The sequence below is a fragment of the Miniopterus schreibersii genome, assembly GCF_964146895.1.
Source record: "Miniopterus schreibersii genome assembly, chromosome: 16".
NCBI lineage: Eukaryota > Metazoa > Chordata > Mammalia > Chiroptera > Miniopteridae > Miniopterus > Miniopterus schreibersii.
Window position 1 is genome coordinate 31,495,774 of NC_138116.1, and position 6,265 is coordinate 31,502,038.

General features: G+C 49.3%; 1 pseudogene across 1 annotated transcript; it reads left to right on the top strand.

The window, feature by feature from the left end:
* Positions 1-695: 695 nt before the first annotated feature.
* On the top strand, positions 696-949 carry LOC308569113 (dolichol phosphate-mannose biosynthesis regulatory protein pseudogene; annotated as a pseudogene). Its single transcript has one exon. The product of its transcript is annotated as a dolichol phosphate-mannose biosynthesis regulatory protein pseudogene (transcript).
* Positions 950-6,265: the final 5,316 nt, after the last annotated feature.

Sequence of the window (6,265 nt, forward strand, 5' to 3'; positions counted from 1 at the left end):
AAACACACTTAGGACAGTGAAACCAGGAAGGGCATAGAAGAAGCAACAGGAGAGCCTAGGCCAGGCTGCTTTGGCTCTCTGGGAAGTCAGAGAAAAGGGGGCTTTGGAGACAGGTTCAGGGTGTTAGCCTGGGACAAGCTGCCACTGCCCATTGTTCCCCTGGTTGCAAGTCTTGTGGGGTCCCTTGGAGTTTATGAGATAGGTGCCTGTGGGAAAAGGAGATGGAGAAAGGGATGTCATGGTTGTGCTCCCTGGGGGGAGTGTGCCAGAAACAGACTATATATACAAATAATTGATATAGACTATATATATAATATGTAGCCTATATCAATAGACTATATAGACTATATATGTGATATAGACTATATATAGCAATAGACTATATATAATTGAGTATATATATATATATATATATATATATATATATATATATATAATTGATTTCAGAGAGAGGAAGGGAGAAGGAGAGAGAGATAGAAACATGAATGATGAGAGGGAGTCATTGATCAGCTGCCTCCTGCACGCCCCCTACTAGAGATTGAGCCCATAACCCAGGCATGTGCCCTGACCAGGAATTGAACCGCCATCTCCTGCATCATAGGTCAATGTTCAACCACTGAGCCATGCTGGCTGGGCGAAACAGACGTGTAAAAAAAAAATCAGGAGCTTGGTGCTTTAGCATGGAGCACAGGAAAATGGTGGTGGGGACAAACCAGGTGGTGGGACTCTGCCTCATTGCTGTTAGCCTGATCACCTTCACCTACTACACTGCCTGGGTGATTCTCTTGCCATTCATCAGCAGCCAGCATGTCATCCACAAATTTTTCCTGACCTGAGCCTGTGCCATTGCACCCCACTAGCTGCTGGCCTTCTGCTGCTCCTGTTTGTGGGAGTGTTCATCACCTATGTGATACTGAGGAACCAGAAGGTGATCAAAAAGGTCCAGTGAGGGTTCAGTGGGGATGTGGCTGCCAAACCTTTCTCTGCCTCCCCTCCAGGGCATACCAAGGATGGAGGCCCAGAAGACCTGTCCAGGCACTGCAGCCCCCTCAAGCATGGCTGTCCTGTAGACACCCCTGGGGATAGAACTGTTCAGGACTCACCCCTGACTGACCAGAACCCTCAATCCTCCCTTGTTCAGTCTTCCAGAGCCAGGAGGAAATACCGGGAAGACTCCCTCTCCCCCTTCTGGCTCAGGGCCTGAAAGATGCTGGTCCTCCCTACCTCCCCTTCAGATCTCCTGTCACTTTTTCCTCGGGGTTCTACCCTCTTGCCTCAGTTTCCCTCCTGTCACATGCTGATGTTGGAATTGGCAGGTTCTGAGCCATCACATTGCCTCTCCCCACATGTCTTTTTCCTCCACAAAGGCAGCTTTCCCAGGTCTAACATAGCCTGGGACCCCATGGGACTTGTGGACCTGGAAAGCCTAGGGAGATGACTGACACACCTTGGGACCACCACCAGGCCTCAGGGCACATTAAGATGGTCATACCAGGTCCCCTACTTCTCATTTAGGCCCAGCCCCTCAGCCCTAGCACTGACCTATTAGAAAGATGAACAATAAACGGTGGTGGTGTGAAAAATGAATGAATGAATGAATGAATGAATGAATGAATGAATGAATGAATGAGTCAGCCAGCCCTGGGTTATGGTCTTACATGAATAACACACCTCTTCCGGTCCCACTTCACACACCCCTGGGCCTGCTCTGGGAAGGGGAAGAGAGCAAGGGCACCTTCCCTGCTGTGGATGACTCATCATGGTGACCCTGGCTTAGTCACCGCATGTCACCACAAGCCAGCCGCAGAAGCCGCCCCAGTGTGAATTCTGCTCTCTGGGAAAGAAATCCCTGCCTGGGACCTTAGCCCAAGACGCCTGTGGGGCTCTGAGGCCAGGCCTCTAAGCCCCATCCTAAGGCTATGGGCTTACGGGAGGAGGGAACACTTTCAAAGAAGAAAAAGAGGGAAAGAGACAGAGGAAGGAAGAAAAGAAGGAAGGAAGGAAGGAAGGAAGGAAGGGAGGGAGGGAGGGAGGGAGGAAGGGAGGAAGGGAGGAAGGGAGGGGGAGAGAATGAAGCAAGGAGATTGGCAAGCAGGGAAGGCCCGCCCCCAGGCAGCTACTAAAGCATGTTCTCCTTGGAGCACAGAGAACCTCCGAACTCAGAGGCCAACAAAGTAGGAACAGAAGTGGCCTTGGGACAGGAAGAAGGCAAGCCCACCCTCCTTTCCCTTTTCTTCCTCCTCCTGTCCCCTTCATACATCAGGATTTGCAGCTATCGTGGTGGCTTTTGCCCCACCCCACCCACCTGCCCCGGTAAGTCCGAGACCTGCCCTGCCCGGTAGCTCAGTTGGGCAGAGCTTGGTCCTGAAACACCAAGGTTGCAGGTTCAGGGTTGATCCCGTCAGGGCACAGCAGGAGGCAAACAATGGCTGTATAAATAAGCGGAGCAACAAATGATGTCTCTTCCCTCTTCCCCCGCACTTCCCTCTAAAATCAATAAATAATTTTTAAAAAAATTATGTGACCTTCCGGAGGGAAGGGCTTCTGGTGTTGGGGGTGGAGATGGGGAAGTTACCTAAAGAAGAAACGGGTGAAAGAGGGTGGAAAGGGGAAGGCTGTTCAAGAGAAGAACACACCCAAGTTCTTTACCCACCCTATCCCAGTGAAAGAAAGACATTTCTTACCTGAATTTTAGCTGCGGAGGAGCAGGGAGGTCCATGACCTGCCTGCTTGCTCTGCATCACCTTCCTCATTCAGCTGTTCAGGTTGTGTCCTAAGCAGCTCCAGGGTGCTACGTAAATGGAACCCTCTGGAACTGGGCTACTCATACCCACTTTTCCTTTAAAAAAAAAAAAAAAAAAGGCACACAGAAAGATTGTTCATGTCAAGATGACAAACCTTATTTAGAGAGAAAGCTGACAGTATCATCTTCCAAAGTGTGTGTGAGAAGGAGGGAAAAGGTGGGTGAGTGTGTGTAGGCACAGCTTTTATTTGTGGAAAACAACACCTCTGCCCTGTTCTCACTCACATATGGAAACGGGGAAAGAGATGAAGGAGACAGACCTGTCCAAGTCTCTGCTGGAGCTTCTGGTCTATGAAAAAGAGACATGCCCCACCTCCAGTGGGTAGCCCTTAGTTTTGCAGCGACAAGGACCAGTCTTAAAATATGCAAAGATAGGATCTGGAGGCAGACACTAGGGGAAAGCTCTGGGAGAAATGTGAGAGGACTCCGAGGAGGGTCTAGGGGAGGAGGGTGTGCTGGGAACCAAGGCAAGAGGCCAGGCCTTCCTGGAAAGGTCAGTGAGATGTTCCCAGCAGCGACATGCTATAGGACTGTTGAGGTTGAGTTGTCTGCCTTGCTGCTCAGTAAACCCTTCTCGTTGCCTCCATCATTTAGGAGAGCTGCTCACAAATGCTTTTGTGGGGAGGAGTCCAGGAGCAGGTGCCAACTTTCATGACTCCGTCCCCTAGGAGCTGAGAAGAGCAGGAACACCTGAAGGAGGTGAGATGCAAATCCACCTACACCCCCCACACACACTCCTCTCTGGCCCCACTGACCTTTCCCTTTCTCTAAGGAGCCTCCAGGCTTTGCACTCACTGTTCCTCTGCTGGATATCCACGGTCACGCCTCACCCCTTCTATTCCAGCGCTTCCCCCTCAGGGAGGCCTTCCCTCACAGTCCATTTGAAACTTCAAAATGCACACTCAATTCTCCCTTTCCCCCTTCTCTGCTTTACCTATTATCATTTTTTATAAGAGAAAGTGTATTTAGAAACTTACAGCCCGGTCGGGCGTGGCTCAGCGGTTGAGCATCAACCTAGGATCCAGGCGATCGGGGTTCGATTCCCCATCAGGGCACATGCCCGGGTTGCAGGCTAGGCAGCCGATCAATGACTCTCTCATCATTGATGTTTGTCTCTCTCTCTCCCTCTCCTTTTCTCTCTCTGAAATCAATAAAGATATATTTTTTTAAAAAAAGGAAACTTACAGCCCTAGCCGGTTTGGATCAGTGGTTAGAGCGTCCGCCCTCGAACTTAAGGGTCCTGGGTTCGATTCCTCAGGCCAAGGGCACGTACCTTAGTTGCTGGCTCCATCCTTGGACCCAGGCGGGTGGGTTCCTGTGCAGGAGGCAACCAACTGATGTGTGTCTCTCACCTGGATGTTTCTCTCTCTCTCTCCCTTCCACTCTCTCTGATGAAAAGCAATGGAAAAAATATCCTTGGGTGAAGATTTAAAAAAAAAGAAAGAAAAGAAAGTTACAGAGGTGGAAGAAGTGAGCAGAAGAAATGGGCTCAGATGGTAACAAGCCTGGTGGGGGGGAGGAGAGGGGAAGGCACCCTGCTTTACTTATTTATTTCTAGCACTTATCTCCCTTTAACCCATTATGTATTTAACATATTAGCTTTATGTATTGTCCTCTTTTCCCCTCTAGAATGTAAGCTCCATAAAAGCAAGGAGTTGGGTCTTTCTTGTTCCTGCTTATCCCAGGTATCAAGGCTATCCAAGAGAGCCTGGCACTTTAAGTCAATGTTGGTTGAATGCATGAATGTAGAGTTGGGTGATACCTACTGATACCAAAATTAGCTTCCTACTGATACTGTTGTAATTTCACCCGGTTATTAACACAAAAGAAGCAAAGGGAAGGCCAGATAATATAGGGATGTCACCTGTGCAGCTTTGCCAGGAAGCTGCAGTTTAACACTCCCCAGTCTGTTCCCTGCAGATAGCTGCGGGAAGGGGCTGGACATGGGGAGAATAGACACGTGCCCAGTAAAGACTGGGTGACATCGGGGAAGGTGCTTGTCTGTCAGTCACACCTGGGAACAGATCATTGGCCAGAGTAGGCATGGTCACCTCAAGGGCAGGAAGATATGAGATACTTAATCTCCTGAACAAAGGAGCTCGCTCTCTTGGTGCTTTGTCACACTCTTGTGCTCTTGTGTTTTCGGGACTCTCGGGACTCTTGTTGCAGGGGGTGCACTCTCTTGGCTTCCCTGCATTCGCCCACAGTTCACAGCTATGTAAACCCCACACAATGGATTGAGGCACTAGCCCAATGCTGTACTGGACCCAGGTCCGCCATGGAACAGAAACTTTGGACACTGGCTTTGCTTCTAACTCTACTGAATCCCCAGCTGCACAGCTTCCAGGACTGGATTAATGGGACTTTGAAAACCCAAGGATGTAATTCCACGAAAATAAAGCTTTCTACCACGTCTCATCTTCCCTTGGGGGCCTCCAGAAATGCTCGTCCCAGCAGTACCCAAAGAACCCCACTCCCACTAGCAAAGAAGAAAGGCAATCCATGCATTTCTCCAGTAACACTACAATTGGCACATATCTCCTGGAGGGCACTGCACTTCCTGTGGGATGTGAGCTGGGGGCGAAAACCATTCTTGGTTCTCTTTCAAAAGGCGGGTCCAGTGGGATCCAGGTTATGTCTGTGACATCACTGTCCCATGCATACCAGTTGGCTAGAGAAAGGAATGCTATTACAGTTGTAAACCTGGTAAACTGCACCCAACATGACTTTTATCTTATCTGTTGGCTTCTTGGACCCACTATTATTACTGATAGACATATTATTATGGTGCTTTCACTTTTCTGTAAATTAATTTGAAGGGTAGTGTCAAAATCTAGGTGTGCTCAGAGGATTGTGTCAAGCTCAAGCTAGTCACATCATGCATGGTACCTCATCCATTGAGAACTTTTGCCTTAGGTGATGAATCTAAACTCAGCAGGTAGCCTGACCCTAAACTAAAACTCTTTTTGCCTTTAAGGCCTGCCATTCCTTCTGCGTCTCCCACTTGGGAATGCTTAGCCATCTGCTGATGAGTTCTGTGGTTGCAGTGACACTCATTCCCTTTCTTTTTTTTAAATATATCTTTATTGATTTCAGAGAGAGGAAAGGAGAGGGAGAGAGAGACAGAAACATCAATGATGAGAGAGTCATTGATCGAGCCCACAACCTGGGCATGTGCCCTGACCGGGAATCGAACCCAGATCGCCTGGATCCCAGGTCGATGCTCAACCGCTGAGCCACGCCCGGCCGAGCCTCATTCCCTTTCTTCTGGAGGCAACACTGATTTTCTTTTGGGAAGTCATCTGTCCCCACTCTTGGTCCTGCGTTCAGGTGTGGTACATGCTACTTGTTTTAGGTGGGTAGACACATGACCCAGGCCTGGCAGGCACACATCAGAATAAGCTGTTCTCTGCCCAGTCGGCATCGTTCAGCAGTTGAGTATCAACCTAGGACCCAGGAGAT